Source organism: Macaca mulatta, chromosome 17 (assembly GCF_049350105.2).
Source record: "Macaca mulatta isolate MMU2019108-1 chromosome 17, T2T-MMU8v2.0, whole genome shotgun sequence".
In the NCBI taxonomy this organism is placed as follows: Eukaryota; Metazoa; Chordata; class Mammalia; order Primates; family Cercopithecidae; genus Macaca; species Macaca mulatta.
The window spans coordinates 30,361,775-30,379,242 of record NC_133422.1 but is presented as its reverse complement, the minus strand read 5'-3'; the positions used below and the strand labels follow the sequence as shown (position 1 = coordinate 30,379,242).

The window sequence follows — 17,468 nt, the reverse complement described above, 5'->3', positions numbered from 1 at the left end:
AAGGCCCTGGGACCATGTAAGTCCGGAACAGTACAGACCCTTCTATCAGGCTTCTAGGTTAAGCTGAAATGTCTCCCCTGCTCTAGGAAGCCTTCCTTGGCTCCCCCAGGCAGAGGGGAGCACCATCAGCTCAGTGTTGCCTCAGGGCTTGGTACATGCATGTTTAGTGCATAGCATGTTACTTTACCTGCATGTGCAGAATTTTCCCTCCCTACTGGACTATGTGTCCATGGAATGCCGGGCATATCTGCATCCCTATTGGCAGGGTCAGTGCCTGGTCATAGAAAGTGCTTGTATTAGTTTTCTATTACTGCTGAACAAATCATCACCAACTTAGTGGCTTAAAGCAACACGAAGTTCTCTAGGTTAGATGTCCAACACGGGTCTCACTGGGCTGAAAATCAAGGTGTCCACAAGGTTCAGTTCCTTCTAGATGCTCTAGGGAAGAATCTGAGTTTTGTTTTGTTTTCCTTTTCCAGCTTTTGGGGGCTACCTGCATTTCTTGGCTTCTGGCCCCTTCCTCTGTCTTGCAGGTCAGCAATGGTGTGCTGACTCTCACATTTCATTTTTCTGCCCTCTCCTGCCACCCTCTTCCATTTTTAAGAAAGATAATCTGGAAAATCCCCCCATCTTAACCTGACTAGCAGCCTTAATTCCCTTTACCATGTACTGTAACATATTCACAGGTTGCAGGGATTCATGTGTTAGACGTCTTTAGGGGCTGTTATTCCGTCTACTACAATGTTTGACTAGTATCTACAGAATGAATCTCTGCCTATGATTGGCCCTACATACACAGCTCAGGCCGGGGGGCGGGGGTGGATTCTGAAGAGCTGAAGATTCTACAGCTCTGTACTTGCTGTGGCCAATTTTGTCGCATTTCTGGTATTTTTCATTTAGCTGGGATTATTTCTGACTTCTGGCATCTCAGAAGACGTCGGTAGCCTCTTGATTCTAGTCATCCATACACAGGCAAGATCTGCATAGAACCAAGGAATTCAGTTTACCCCAGCAAGCACTAATGCGGCTCTGGTTTTAGTTTCCATTCTGGGATGGAACAACATAGCCCCAGTTTTTGAGGGTCTCTCTGCGAGTGTCTTTCTGGTGGCACAAACAGTGACCCCTAGGCAAATTGATGGACTCATCTGGATTAGTCCACTGTATTTTTTAGGATGGCCAAAGCCGCTTTCTGGAAAGAAAGAGGTTCTGTTATATAGCCAGTCTTCTTGGAAAATGTTTGTAGAACCGCTGAAAGCATATATAATTTACGCAGAATTTATGCCAAATTTGGGCTGAATATATGTGTTTTGGTTGCGAGCAGGACAGAGGAGTGTGTTAACAGAAGCAACTTTCTTAAAGCCTCCCTTCCCATGTGATTGAAGTTCTAATTTTACTTCCTAAGGGACTACACTGAACCTGTTCCCAGTATATAATGACAATAAAGCCCTGTATCGATTCCCCCAACTGTCCCAGTAGGATACGCTGGTGGCCGTAAATCTGAGTGAAAATTGTGACATACAATGACCAAGTGCTCAAAGATGCTTGTTTTCACTGTGACCAAGTGACCAAGGGCTGCCTGTTAAAATATATCCCCAATCCTGGAGAAATGTGGGGGTCCCACAAACAGGACACCACAGTAAATGAAAATGTCAGCAGTAAAAGCTGATCATGTGTTTTTGTCTACACAATTTTGTCCATGATTCTTGAGCAATTCTGTTACGGCACTTCAAAAGGGAAGCTTCTTTAAAACTGGTTTTGTATCTACAGAAAATTCTAAGTTCAAAATACAACAGTCTGAGTTTATTCATCAAAGATTTCATTTATCCATGCGAAGTTCTAAGACGATGTAAATAATGTGTATCTTCTACTGTTTTCTGGGAAGAGTGCTATTTCTTGGGCGAAGATATAGACTCTTGAAGACAGGGTTAGTGTTAGTATCTTTTTGTTCTTGCTATATCTAGCACCATCTCAACTCTGCCTAAAAATGTCAGAGAAAGCCTTCCTACAGAGGAAAGGACAAGAGAGGTGCTCTATGGGTGTTTATTATTGATGATGAAGAGAAATATTCATGCTAAATGACTTCAAAGAATATAACTGTTTCCCGAACTGAGCAAAATGAGTTTGCATTGGAAAAACATAATTGCTTTTGGCTCATGGTGGCTTCACTTCGCCACCCTTGTGCTACTTGTCTTGTGCATCTGGGGGCTGGAGTGGATCAATGAGAACCAGGCTACCATTGATCAAGCAGAATGGTGATAATGACCAGACCAAAGGATATTTTTTTCAGCTTGAATGTCCAGGGTCAATGCTTCTGGCTGTCTCGGAGGGAAGAAGCAGTTAGAGCATTGTTCAAAATGGCTCTTTAGAGAAATCATTTTCTAGCTCACTCCATTTGCATCTGTATTTCAGATGTGCTAGGTTTCCTGTGCAAACATTTTCACTTATTACCCTTTATCACCTTTGCTAATTAAGGAAGATACAGAAACCAGATTTTTAGGGATTTTTTTTTTTTTTTTCCAATTTCAGCCTTTGGCCACTTCGTATAAAAGATTTCCCTCTGCTTTGAATAAAATTTCTGAGCAGCCTTCAGAGCCAAATTAAATGATTTGGAATTGTCTCTAACTAGCTGATCTTTAGCTGCAGAGATCAAGCACCCCATCTAGTGGGAAAATATGAAGCTGCCACCGCAGTGACGGACTGAAATTAGCAGCGTGGTTGAAATTCCGGCCCAGCCCTTCTTGTGGAGCACAAGAAGGCCTTTGCAGAAGCCTCACTGAGAATCTCGAAACTGTCGGCCTTTCTAACTGTATGGGGCGGGAGGTGGGCAGTCAGAAAGACGCTTTGTGAGGGAAGGAAAACAGCCCCCATTCCCCTGTGCAGACTAAAGGGAAGCCTGGCCCCAGGAAGGAGCAGCTGCCTGCAGAGGGAGCCTGAGCCGTAGAGTCCTGGGAGCCTGCGAGGTGGGCAGCCAGGGCGTGGAGGCGGCAGCGAGCCCAAACGCTCAATACTGGCCCAGCTGGAGCCTGGTGGTGGAGGGTACTCTCACGGAACCCTGGCTCCTGAGGCCAGCGGGGCATTTGGGCCCTCAGCCAGTTAGGGGGTTTGTTCTGCCTTTTCCTAAGGCATGTCGCTGCCCTGTGGGAGTGGGTTCCTGTCCATAAGCCAGAAGCCCCACCATGTGGTGGAGGGAAAGCATGTCTTTCGTTCTCATACCCAGGTGTCATTGGACTCCCCAGGGGGGCCCCATGAAATTGCAGGAGCTGTGCTCTTCCTTCGTGAGCCTCCTGGCTCTGCAGGGGGCTGCCAGCTTTTACCTTACAGCTCTCCACTGAAATGTCACCTCACTGTGGGACTTCCTGCCACCACCATTGTTCTCTGCATGGCACCCTGTGGGCGTCCTTCATGATGCCTATCACACCGTTTAAGATGTTTTCCTGTGCGTCGCTCTCCTCCCCTGCTGAGGGCAGGGGCCATGCGTGTGTGCCGTGTTGCTGACGTAGTCTTTCCTGCTGCAGTGCCTGGCGCGGGGCAGGCGCTCCCTTGTCTCTGTAAAGAAATGAAGAGGCTTGACTGAGCCCAAGGACTGGGAGGCAGGCTGCTGGCAAGGCCTGGGGAGACCTCTCCCTGGCTGGCCCTTGTTGCTTTTCCTTCCTCTCCACTAGAAGTAATTATAGGGGTCCAATTTGCCACGGGTTTTTAAGGAAATCACGTGGGTCAAAGTGCTATGCAGATGCAAAGTGTCATCCAATGCTGTTTCATTTCCATTTGCTTGGTTCCATTTACTGTAAGTGCTTCTGCTCTCCCAGATCCCTTTATTAGGGAAGAAGAGGCATGAGTTGGGGGAGGGTCCACCAGCACCCAGAGCCCAGGGACCCTATGATTTTGTGTCATACACAGAGTGGCAAAAGTCAGAGATAGGAGGCCCTTGCAGATCCCCTAATCTGGGGCTTCTCAAGACTGTCCCTATGTGAGAATCAACTGAGCCGTTTTTTTAGCCACAGACCCAGGCCTCCCTGCTGGAGGTTCTGATTTAATTGGTCTGTGAGGAGGCTCAGGCATGGGTATTTTTAAATAGCTCTCAGGTGATTGATTCTAATGTGCAACTAGGGTTGAAGACCTGGACCAAATCCACCCCTTGGTTTTTTGTTGTTGTTGTTGTTGTTGTTTGTTTGTTTGTTTTTTGAGACACAGTCCTGCTCTGTTGCCCAGGCTGGAGTGCAATGGTGCGATCTCAGCTCACTGCAACCTCTGCCTCCTGGGTTCAAGCAATTCTCCTGTCTCAGCCTCCCGAGTGGCTGGCATTACAGGGCCCGCCATCATGCCCGGCTAATTTTTGTATTTTTGTAGAGATGGGGTTTCACCATGTTGGCCAGGCTGGCCTCAAACTCCTGACCTCAGGTGATCCACCCACCTGGGCCTCACAAAGTACTGGGATTACAGGCATGAGCCACCACTCCTGGCCTCACCCCTTGCATTTAAAATGAGTCCACAGAGCCCTGGAGGATCACAGCAGCCACTGTCCCACAGTCAGCAGAGCCATGACTGGGACCCAGGCCCCTGCCCCTTCTCTCACAGGCATGGAGGGAGCCAGGCCACAGACACTGCAGAGGGATTTGTCCTATCGCAGGACTGACTCTCACAGAGACTGTTCTCCTGTGTAAGAGATAAGAAAGGGGGTCCCCACCACACCTAGTCCAAGGTCTGAGAGCAGTGTATAGATGCTCTGCAGGTGCAGAACAGGAAATGGTGCAGCATCCACACCCGAGCAGAGTACCTGGGAGGGGGACACATGGTCAGTACCTGGGACTTCCCTGGGATGCCGCCCCTCCCCTGGCCTGCCCCCACCTTTTGCAGCTGCAGCTGTTTTACTGCTTCCAGCAAGGGTGGGCGATTCTAAGGTTGATAGAAGCCTAGGGAAGTACTGTGAGCTTTGATACTGGCCAGGGGACCAAAGCGGGCCACTGCAGGCTGAGGAACCTGGTGTGGTGATGGGTGCAGGCCAGATAGACCCTGAGATACAGCAACCCAGAGCTCTCGGCAATGCGAAAGGAAAATACATCTCAGGTTCCCCAAATCACTAAGCTAAAAGGAAAAGTCAAGCTGGGAACTGCTTAGGGCAAACCTGACTCCCGTTCTATTCAAAGTTATCCCTCTGCTCACTGAGATAAATGTGTATTTGATTGCCTCCTTTGGAACAACTAATCAGAAACTGAAAAGAATGCAACCATTTGTCTCTTATCTAACGAAGACCTGGAAGCCCCCTCCCCTGTGAGTCCTTTGCTTCAAGTTGTCCTGCCTTTCCAGATCAAACCAATGTTCATCTTACATATATTGGTTGATGTCTCCTGTCTCCCTAAATTGTATAAAACCAAGCTGTGCTCAGACCACCTTGGGCACATGTCATCAAGACTTCCTGAGGCTGTGTCATGGGCGTGCATCCTTAACTTTGGCAAAATAAACTTCTTAAACTGATTGACAACTGTCTCAGATATTCGAGGTTCATAGCAAGAAGAGATTTTATTTGCATTTCAGGGGACACAATAGGCTTGTTTTGTTCCATATGGAACGTGATTGATGAAGATGAAGAAAGGGGTAAGAAATCCGTCAACACAAAAATTAGTTTCCTGTGTTATCTCTGATTGAGATAGGGATCTCAGATGTCCATTTATCAGAGGCTTTGGGTATCAAAGCTTTGGGTGTTCCAAAATAGGTTAACAAATTAGGGTGCCTTTTATATATTTACATTACCTTTTATTTGTCTTCTCTGAACCCCAAAAAGTTGAGACAGGTCTCAGTTAATTTAGAAAGTTTATTTTGCCAAGGTTGAGGACATGCTCGTGACACAGCCTCAGGAAGTCCTGAGACATGTGCCCAAGGTGGTCAGGGCACAGCTTGGTTTTATACATTGAAGGAGACATAAAACATCAATCAATATATGTTAGAAGTACATTGGTTCGGTCTGGAAAGGTAGGACAACTTGAAGCAAAGGCAGGAAGACTGGAAGCGGAGAGGGAGCTTCCAGCTCACCAATAGGTGGTACACAAATGGTTATATTCTTTTGAGTTTCTGATTAGTCTTTCCAAAGGAGGCAATCAGATATGCACCTGTCTCAGTGAGCAGAGGAATGACTTTGAACAGAATGGGAGGCAGGTTTGCCCTAAGCAGTTCCCAACTTGAGTTTTCCTTAGTGATTCTGGGGGCCCAAGATATTTTCGTTTCACGTTTCCCCCCTTGTCTTTTTAAAAATCTTTTGGAGAAAGCATTTTACAAGAAAATGAATCTCTGGTCTCAGGTTTCATCTGATCTCTCATTGCTAGCACGGTTTATTTCTAGATGGGTAGGTCTGGAAAGCTTATTTTTAGCAGGTTATGAAGTCTCATGTCCTGTGAAGAGAAAATAGGAAGAGAGAAAGGGAGAAAAAACAAAAACAAAAGAATAATCCTGGAAAAAAAATCGATATAGATCACATTACTCGGAAGTCCATACATTAATAGGCAGGTATGAAAGTGGTTTATGTATGTAAATAGGTTACTGTTATTTTCTGCTGAAGTTAAATTCTCTGGCTTCAGTTCACAGAACTTAAACTTCAAAAAAGCACAGCTTAGTTTTCAGTGACTCCAAATTAGGAAAAATGAAAAAGAGAAGGAAAAAAATTGAAAACATTATTTTGAAGACTCGTAGCCAAGAAAAATTAGAATTTGGTCCAAACTGTAGAAAATAATGAAAATTGGAAAAAACATTAGGCAAGACTAGAATCTAACAACAGGTGTACAATCATTTTGAAACAATTTTTTTTCTCTGTCCAGTTTCCCATTTTACTGAAGACAAATCATGGTAGGACTGGTTTGCTTATTATGCTTGGCCTAATTATTTGTATACAGTGCAGCAAGAATAATTAGTTTTTACATAAGCTTTTAAATTGGCTTTGATGGAACTTTGTTCTGTAGGAGGAATCTCAGAAAAGACTTTCCTAAAGCCAGGCCCAGCCATGGGTTGTGCCATCGAATACCCATGAGTTGGGTGAAATTTCTTCTCCTCTTGAGGTTCCAAGATAAACCTGGGGCTTCTACACCTGTCAGAAAGTGACATTCTTTACTTACCACAGGTCAGAAACCCTGTATAGGGACTGTGTACACAAAATATGAGGCCAGTTTTTCCAACGGCTTTATTGGCTCCATAAATCAAGTTTGATTCCTTAAAGGAAAGGACACCATTCCAGTCAAAGCCTTGGCAAAATAACCAGTTTCTCCAGTTGGGTCCTGTTACAAATGAAAACAGATTCTTATTGTACTTATGCAAATAACTGTATTGCCATAAGTTAAGAATACTCACAAGTAGTTTCCAATTCTGGAGAAATCGGGTAGAGAGAAACAAATATGCTCTAAATTTTGTTCATAAGAGTACACTAAATTGTTAAAAGCTGTCAATAGCTCAAAAGAAAAGTTTTAAGACTCTGAAAAACAAAACAAAGGATCAGCAAACATATTCAGCAAAAAGTAAAAAAGATTGGTTAACTCCATGCAGTTAATTCCTGTTCTGCTTGATACTCATGAAAGTTTTAGCTCTCCATGAATCCTGAAAGTTTTTCCTCTATTTTGATGTCACAGTCTCCAAAGTTATCAGAAACCTGTATTCAAGAGCACCTGTTGGAGATTTATAGTTGATTATAAAATCACCTTCTAAAGAGGACCAAAACAAGACAGCAATTGTCCATTGATGAAAAACAGTTTTAAGGCAGCCATAGTTAAAAAACACAATTGACAAGGAAATTAGTTACCTCTATGGTACACAATTTTAATATAACAATTATGATTATTATTGAAAATATACACTAAGTTATATCAGAATTACAGGAGTTTCCCATAATTTTGGAACACATAACAATAATATATTTATACAAATACAGCCCAAAGAAAACCAAACACCATTTTGTATTTGACAATGCTTCCTATATAATTTTTTATATCAAATAAGTCAAATTATGTCATTTTTGAACTTTATAGAACCTAATGTCTTAAAGGATTAATTAGGTTAGAAAAAGACATAATTCACAATTTGATTTTGGACAGTTGGTCAAATATAAAAGGTTTAAAACACTTTATATTACAAAATAGGATTACAGGTCATTGTAGAGTCATTTATTTAACCAAAGTGATAATTCAAGGATTTCAAAAAAGCAAAAAGCTTCATTCTTTGAGAGAGGAGACTTAATTTCCTAAACAAGAAGCCCTAGTATAAACAGCATGAAGCCAATTACATTAGTTTTTTTAAATTTTATAAACAATCTTCATTATATAACTTCCATAAGTCGTTTATAACTTTATAACCTTTATTAAGGAGTTGATTAATGCTTCAAGAAAATCTTGTTAATCTGACACAGGGCTCCATATACTGGTTTTGCGTCAATGTGCCTTTGATATTAATAATTAATCTATAGAGAAACTGAACTTATTTTATCTTTCAAAATCGGCCCTGACAGTCTTATGCACCCACCTCTTTCCCATTAGTCCCTGAGTCTTGAGGAGTTGAATAGCTTTCATTTCTTGCCCTGTGTCTCAGGAATGCAGCTTATTTTGATTGACATCTTCTATGGGGCCTGAAGATAAGGCTTTAATTGCTGTCACTGTTTAAGATTTAGCAGGACTTGGTGTCCTTTTTAGACCCAGGAGTTAAAAGCTCTGTAACTCAATGTTACAAATACTTTAAAAGCATATGCAGGAAGATACATGGATGTAATGACCTTAATTTAAAAAATTTTTTAATCTCAATTTTTTTTCCTAAGAAAACCAAAACTTAATAACAATATGACAGCTTGATTATATAAAAGCTTCAGGTTTTTATTTTTATTTTTTTAATATATAGATCCTCTTATTGTGACTTACACTGACCGTTCATGACATTGTCAGACTTTCTGATTTGTTCTGAACATCCCTCCTTTTTAAATAATCAGTTACTTTATTTTAGAACTAAATTTACCATAGAAGATTCTTTCTTATATAAAATTATTTTTCTTTAAGCTTTTTTACTTAAAAAAATTAGCTCTTTATTTTTATTACTTTCTTTATATGTTTTATTTCGTGGTTCCTTTTACCTTGTTTTATACATAACTCTTAAATAAGCTTTGCATTAGGCAAAACTTGTTCACTTTTTTTTTATATATAAAAAAGGACACACTTCTTGTTTTTCTTTCTTTCTTTTTCTTTTTTAGCAGAAATGTTTCCCTACAATATATATTTATTGGAAAACACCCAAATAATGAAATATCTATTATTTAATTTAATATAACTTTCTATTCTAAATTATGACCAGTTTGTCTACAAGTATTTGTCCCATTTCGTTTACTTATTTTATTTTAGTTGTTTATGTAGATTATTTATGAAAACTGTGATAGTTGTGATTTAAAGTTCTAAAACTGCCATTGCAAAATTATAACTAAGACAGTGAAAAAAAAGATTTCACCTAATCGGCTTCATGTTTCTCATAACTTCCAACCTATCCTTATTCATTTCTGGGCATAAGCTGAATTAACGTTGGGAGGAACTTAGTTTATAGTTTAGCTTTGAAACAAAGGTGGTAACAGTCCTTTCCCAAAACAAACCTACTTGTTGTCTGTGGACTAGGCTGCCTAAAGTCACAAGATTAGAAGCTATGGTAATCTTACTAGATTCAAGATGCAGCTATTTTCATTAAACCCGTATCAATGTCTGATTTATTAAATTACACAAGCAAAGATCATTTTGATTTGGGCTGGGTTTATAGTTTTGTAACCCCTATGCCAATTTTTGACACCTCAAACAAAAATGTGTGCTGGCAATTCTTAAGACATTTCTAATATTACTTTACCAATAATTTTAAAGCTGGCTTATTTATTAAAGATTTTACTTAAGTTACATAAACTTGAAAAAGCATTTGAATAATCTTTTTTTTTAGTATCTAATTTAAGTGTTTTTTTGTTTGTTTGTTTGTTTGTTTTTGAGATGAAGTCTTGCTTTGTCACCCAGGCTGGCGTGCAGTGGCGTGATCTCGGTTCACTGCAACCTCTGCCTCCCAGGTGCAAGCAATTCTCCTGCTTCAGCCTCCCAAGTAGCTGGGATTACAGGTGTGTGCCATCACACCCAGCTAATTTTTGTATTTTTAGTAGAGATGGGGTTTCACCATGTTGGCCAGGCTGGTCTCGAACTGCTGACCTCGTGATCTGCCCACCTCAGCCTCCCAAAGTACTGAAATTACAAGTGTGAGCCACTGCATCTAGCCTTTTATTTTTCTTTAAGCCAATTAATTAGAGCTCTTATATATATATTTAGTAGTGAAACATTCTGTACCCAACACATGAATACATATAAAAATGTATTAGGCCTGCTGATGGAAGTACATTTTATAGATTCATGGAGACCCCCACTTTTTTTAAACAGACATTTCTGAGTGTCTAAACTACATTCTTCCTTAAAAACCCAAGAGTATCCTCTGTTGCAGTACTGTTTTAGTCAAAAAATCAGGTGGAAACAGAATTCATTCAACTGAGAAAAAATTAAAAAATAAAAATAAAACTTTGGCTCAAAAAAAAAAAAGACAAGGTCTTAGGAGAGAAAAACAAAAAATCCCCCCAAAATACAAAGGCCTTTTAAATACAAACATGCATACACACACACACACACACACACACACACACACACACACACACACACACACACACACCCCTTCGATGTTAGCCTTTTAATCAAGCTGACTTTTAGTTATTGAGCTCCTTTAACCAAAAAAAAATTTTTTTTAAATCTTATTACCATATTTCAGCTAGGACAAAATGCTGCTAAACTAACAATAGTCACACAAATTTTATTATTTCTGAGCACTCTAAGTGTAAGCAGAAATGAACACCAGCTGGTTCTTAATGCTAACTTGAGTCGTTTAAAAAGAATTTGCAAGACAGAATCCCAAACCAGTTTTTTACCTAGTGATGGGTCTCAGTTGTAGATTGTCTCCACCATTCTAGAAGCCAGAAAAAACCTTCATCTTCCCTGTTGGAAGCAAGCGCAAACTCCATAAAGGAGTAACCTCCCTTCCATCGTCATAGAAGCAGGAAAACTTACTTTCCTGTTGGAAGCAAGTAAAACTCCAAAATAATAATAATCATAAGAGGAGTTTTACAGCAAAATAAACTTTAGATCTCAACCTAATTTTGGGAGAACAGGGATTCTCTGGAGGGGGTGCCCTCAGACCTCAGCAAATTGTCCTATTGGTTTGAGCCATAAAGTTAGCTCATGCTGGTACCAAGCATTGATAGGAGATTTGTCAAAGGTCAGGGGCACCTCCACTCAGAATCCCCCCATGGTTACCAAAATTTGAATCCCGAAAATTTGAGACAGGTCTCAGTTAATTTAGAATGTTTATTTTGCCAAGGTTGAGGATGCACTCGTGACACAGCCTCAGGAAGTCCTGACGACATGTGCTGAAGGTGGTCAGGGCACAGCTTGGTTTTATACATTGAGGGAGACATGAGACATCAATCAATATATGTAAGAAGTACATTGGTTTGGTCTGGAAATCTGGGACAACTTGAAGCAAATGCAGGAAGACTGGAAGCAGGGAGGGAGCTTCTAGGTTACAGATGGGTGATACACAAATGGTTACATTCTTTTGAGTTTCTGATTAGTCTTTCCAAAGGAGGCAAATCATATATGCACCTATCTCAGTGAGCGGAGGAGTGACTTTGAATAGAATGGGAGGCAGGTTTGCCCTAAGCAGTTCCCAGCTTGAGTTTTCCTTAAGGATTTTGGGGGCCCAAGATACTTTCTTTCACACTTGTTACCAAAAAAAGGCCTTAATCCAGACCCCAAGAGAGGGTTCTTGGATCTCACACAAGAAAGAAATCAAAGTGAATCGATACAGTAAAGTGAAAACAAGTTTATTAGGAAAGTAAAGGAATAACAAAGTGGCTACTCCATAGGCAGAGCAGCCCTGAGGGATTCTGGTTGCTCATTTTTATGGTGATTTCTTCATTATATGGTAAACAGGGGTGGATTATTCATGCCTCCCCTTTTTAGACCATATATGATGACTTCCTGATGTTGCCATGGCATTTGTAAACTGTCATGGTGCTGGTGGGAGTGTACCAGTGAGGACAACCAGAGGTCATTCTCATTGCCATCTTGGTCTTGGTGTGTATTGGCTGACTTCTTTACTGCATCCTGTTTTATCAGCAAGGTCTTTATGACTTGTATTTTGTGCTGACTTCCTATCTCATCCTGTGACTAATAATGTCTTAACTTATTGGGAATGCAGCCCAGCAGGTCTCAGCCTCATTTTACTCAGCTTGTATTGAAGATGGAGTTACTCTGGTTCAAACACCTCTGACCTTTGGGAGGCAGAGGTGGGCGTCACTTGATGTCAGAAGTTCGAGACCAGCCTGTCCAACATGCAAAACCCCATCTCTACTAAAAATACAAAAATTAGCGAGCATGGTGGCAGGCACCTGTAATCCCAGCTACTTGGGAGATGGAGACAGGAGAATCACTTGAATCCAGGAGGTGAAGGTTGCAGGGAGCTGAGGTCACGCCACTGCACTCCAGCCTGTATGACAGAGTGAGACTCCATCGCAAAAAAAAAGAAAGAAAGAAAGAAAGAAAGAAAGAAAGAAAGAAAACAAATGTCTTTGACATCCCCCCTTCTCTTTTATAAGAGAACCCCTAAGGATTGCAGAGGGACAAAGGTCCATCTTCTGTAACTTCTTCAGGTTGAATAGCGGTGATGATATTCCCTGGGTAACTATGAGGGTGTCTTGTATTCAGGGTAGAGAGGAGCTCAGTCAGAAAGCATTAGTATGCTGAGGGCCATTCATAACTCTTAAGTTCCAACAAAAGGTGATATGTGGAAGATTAAAAAGTGTTCAATTTAAGAAAACATTGAGTAAGCTTATTCTGCATTCCTACACAAAGAGTACAACTGGAATATATTCCACAAGAGTAAAGCAAAATAATTAAAATTATCCTAAGTAAACTAAATCAGAAGGCTTTCCATGAACTGGGCAACTGTTGGAACCAGGATGATATGGGGTTGCCCATGTGCCCAGAATTAGAATATTGACTCCAGATTTTTACATTACCCATCCTTTTTGTTTCTTTTCAGCAGCAGCCAGAGATTATTGGTTGGTTTACAGGGATAAGCAGGGTTAGCCTAAATTGTGGGAAAAAACTCAAACAAACAAACAAACAGGATGAGACTAGAATTTAATAACAAGTGTACCATAGTTCTTAAAATATAATTTCTCTCTTTGGTTTCCCATTTATACTAAAAACAAATCATGATAAGACTAATTTGCTGTATTATACTTGGCCTGATTATTTGTATAAAGTACAGCAAAATAATTCTTTTTCATATTGACTTTTAAAATTGTCTTTGATGGAATTCTGTTCCATAAGGAATCTCAGATAAGAATTTTCTTTTTAAAGCCAAGACCAGCCATGGGTTTGTAACCTCAAATATCTACAAGTTGGGCAAATGCCTTTCCTCTTGAAGTCTCAAGATAACTTGGGACTCCTGGGCCTGTCATAAAGTGACATTCTTTACTTACAGCAGGTCAGGAACCCTATCCACAGGCTGTGTGGACAAGGCATGAGGCCAGTTTTCCAAAGGAGTTTTTATTGGCTTTACAAGTCAAGTTTGATTCCTTAAAGAAAACACACCTTTCCAGTTAAAACCTTGGTAAAAGAACCAATTTCTTCAGTTGTGTTCTGTTACAAAACCAAACAGATTTTATTGCACTTATGCAAGTAAGTATATTGCCATAAGTTAAGAATACTCACAAATAGTTTCCAAATTTTGGAGAAATCAGAGAAAAACAAATATGCTCCAAATGTTGTTCAAAGGAGTATACTTTCCTTAATTGATACATGCTGTAAATAGCTCAAAATAAGTTTCCTTGACTCTGCAAAACAAAACAAAGGATCAGCAACATTTTAAGCAAGTCAAAAAGATTACTTCAGACTTCTATTAGTTTAGTCCATTCAGTTAACTCCTGTTCTGCTTGATATTCATGAACATTTCAGCTTCCCATGAAAGTTCTGAACGTTTTTTTCTCTATTCCAACGTCATAATTTCCAATAATTTCCAAAGTTATCAGAAACCTGCATTCAAAAATACCCAGTAGAGTTCTAGCTGATTGATTATAAGCCATCTTTTGAAGAAGATTAAAACAAGAAAACAATTGTCTGTGGATGACAAAATGTTTTAGGGCAGCCACCGTTGAAAACATGATTGATAAAGAAATTTGATTACCTCTGTGGCATACAATGATTTTATGTAACAATTATAATTATTACTGATAATGTACACTAAGTTCTATCAGAATTACAGAAATTTCACATAATTTTGTAATGCATACCAATAACATATTTATACAAATATATCCCAAAGAAAGCCAAGCACTAGTTCACATTTGACAATGCTTCCTGTATGATTTTTGTCTCAAATAAGCCAAATTTCACCTTTATGTTAGTGTACTATTAATGTTAAACCCAATTCTTAATAAAACCTTATAGACACATATACTCAATTTTAATGTTTGACCATAAAGTAAGATTCTCATAAACCCTTATAACACGTTTATAAATTTTTGTTAAAGGGCAGCTTATAAGCAGGTTTTTGCTTTAAGAAAAACCTGTTGTGCTTTTAATTCCAATGTTTACAGAAGAACTGAATAACACCCATTTAACTTTAGCCAATATGTTCACACAGAGAATTTTTTTACAAGATTAATTTTTTACAAATCTTTCATGATTTGTTCAAATGTTCAGCTTTATCTTATCTAACATAACACAATCCTCTAACCCTCTAAACTTAGGCAAGAAATCCACATTCCCATGCCTTCTTATAATCTTTTACCAGAAACATATTTCACTTTCTATACCTTGCATATAAAACTGTTTTTTTTAGTAGTCTCAGATACCTGTTACAATGTTAACACTTAGAGACTTTTACTTTTGGTGAAAACCTTGGTAAGTAAGGGATTTTAATTATGTGTTAGGTATGGAGTCTAGAATACCAGACAGAAGACCAAATGTCCTTATTTTACCAATAATCTTTAAAGCTATTTTTATTTCCCAAAGATTACTAAAGTTATGTGAACTAAAAGGCATTACACTTTTTACTTTTCTGACAAAATTTAAGCTCTTATTGTTATTAAACCTATTAATCAAAGCTCTTTCATATCACACATACAACACATATAAATACACAGACAGACAGAAGAAGATCCAGTAGTTGTAAGATTTTTCATTTGCCAGTTTTTAAGTTTATCTTTAAAGAATGCAGGCCAGTCATGGTGACTCATCCCCGTAATCCCAGCACTTTGGGAGGCCAAGGCAGGCAGATCACCTGAGGTCAGGAGTTCGAGACCAGCCTGGCCAACATGGTGAAACCCCGTCTCTATTAAAAATACAAAAATTAGCCAGGTGTGGTGGTGGGTACCTGTAATCCCAGCTACTTGGGACGCTGAGGCAGGAAAATCTCTTGAACTCTGGAGGTGGAGGTTGCAGTGAGCCAAGACCATGCCACTGCATTCTAGCCTGGGTGACAGAGCGAGACTCCATCTCAAAAAAAAAAAAAAAAAAAAAAAAAAAAAAAAAAAAAAAAAAGCGTGCAGTTTCTAGGGCCTAATAAGCAGGAACAGCTGGAAGGCAAAACAAATCTCCAGAAACTAAGGGTCCCATTTTTGTATCAAATCCTGATTCCAAAAAGAGGGAATCAGCCCCTCCCCAAAACTGTATTTCTTACCTAATTATTACAAACCAAATTTCTCTCATAATGTGAAGTAATTTCTGATACCCGCAAAAGTAAAAAATGTCAGATCACACAATGCAAAACAAAACAGATCCTTAGATTTTGAGAGGAATCTATACACTTTTAATTCCTGGGGTTCCATGAGGAAAACAGAGGTTTTTCCCAAAACAGGGTCTGTGGTGCCTCCTCTGCTTTTCCCAAGGAGTCCCAAGCTGTGAGAGCTTGAATATCCACTTTCAATTAAGCTGACTTTTTTTTTTTTTTTTTTTTTTTTGAGACAGAGTCTCACTCTTGTCATCCAGGCTGGAGTGAAATGGCATGATCTCAGCTCACTGCAACCTCCACCTCCCAGGTTCAAGCGGTTTTCCTGCCTCAGCCTCTCAAGTAGCTGGGATTACAGGTGCCTGCTACCACGGCTGGCTAATTTTTGTATTTTTTAGCAGGGGATTCACCATATTGGTGAGGCTGGTCTCAAACTCCTGACCTCAGGTGATCTGCCCACCTCAGCCTCCCAAAGTGCTGGGATTACAGGCATGAGCCACCATGCCCGGCTGCTGATTTTTAACCATAGCACTCTTTTTAAAAAGTCTTTTCAATCTTTTATTACCCAACTTTAGCCAGGCCAGATGGCTGATATTTCTGTGCTTAGTGAAAGGAAAATTTAAGACGGTTTATGGAAGGAAAGGAAATCAACAAACGGTAAAGGTCAAACAGATATTAAACCAGGAAGAACTCACTCCCTAAGCCAGGAATTGAATCCTGAACCCAGGCTACTATTGTGATGGCAGAGACCAAGAGAAAGTACTGCCATGTGGTTACAAGGTCAAGCTCCCAAGGACATGCAAGACAAGAAGGAAACCTCATCCAGGTTTTTTTCAGGGACCTGCCACAAAGTTTATTATTGACTAGTTTGCTGGGCCATCTTGAAAAGCAGGCTTATGGCTTCTGAGACCCGCATTCTATCCTAACGTTCCCTAAGGTACCCCTCTTTGTGACAGGACAATACAGAAAGACTCACAAAGCACACCAGATTCACTACAGCTTAAGAGTAGCCTTATGAATCCTTTTTCCTATTAATCAAAACTTTACAGAGAGATAAACAGTGATTTTTACCATTCATTCAACAAATTTGCACAGAAAGAGAGAGAGAACAGAAGTCTGTCCAGTAAAAAAATTCTTACTCTTTCACCAGCATGCCAAGCTTCTGGGTTTCCTTTCCCTGAACACAACCAGTGACCCGGCTAGCTGTACCACAGCCCTAGGGGCCAAGCTGCAACACAGAGGAAAATTATCTTTTTCTGTTCTGGCCAGAGAAAAATATGTGTGACCAAACATAGACATTAGCCACTCTGTTTAGTACCCAATATCACACTGGCAAGGCTTAAACTTGCCCCTGGTTGGGCCCTGACATTGTGAACCCAACCTCCAACCAGGCGTTTCAACATGTGGTCTCTGGGCAAGATTGTTGCCCTGAGTAATAGAAAAGATAAGAAAGGGAAATGAGAGAAAGAAAAGCTTTGCCTGTGGAAGGGTGGGGAAGGCAAAGAGCTCAGGGAGGCCAGAGGAAGACCCACCCATTGAAGTGACACTGAAAAGTTCAGGCCGTCACTTGTCGGTCATGAAGGGATCTTTTCCAGCAGTCCCATCAGCTCTCAAGTTTCTCCTTTTAGGGAGGAAAAACTCCCTAAGTCCCA

General features: G+C 40.3%; 1 long non-coding RNA gene across 2 annotated transcripts; it reads right to left on the bottom strand.

Annotated features, from left to right (window-relative positions):
* Window positions 1-1,778: 1,778 nt before the first annotated feature.
* Window positions 1,779-17,316, bottom strand: LOC144336343 (uncharacterized). 2 transcript variants are annotated; one of them, XR_013408009.1, is made up of 4 exons: window positions 16,956-17,316; window positions 13,800-13,921; window positions 7,101-7,259; window positions 1,779-3,546 (listed from the first exon to the last, which is right to left on the bottom strand). It is a non-coding gene; the product is annotated as an uncharacterized LOC144336343 (long non-coding RNA). The 2 variants fall into 2 exon arrangements; XR_013408010.1 differs by lacking the exon at window positions 1,779-3,546 and adding an exon at window positions 5,792-6,383.
* Between the last annotated feature and the right edge of the window lie 152 nt (window positions 17,317-17,468).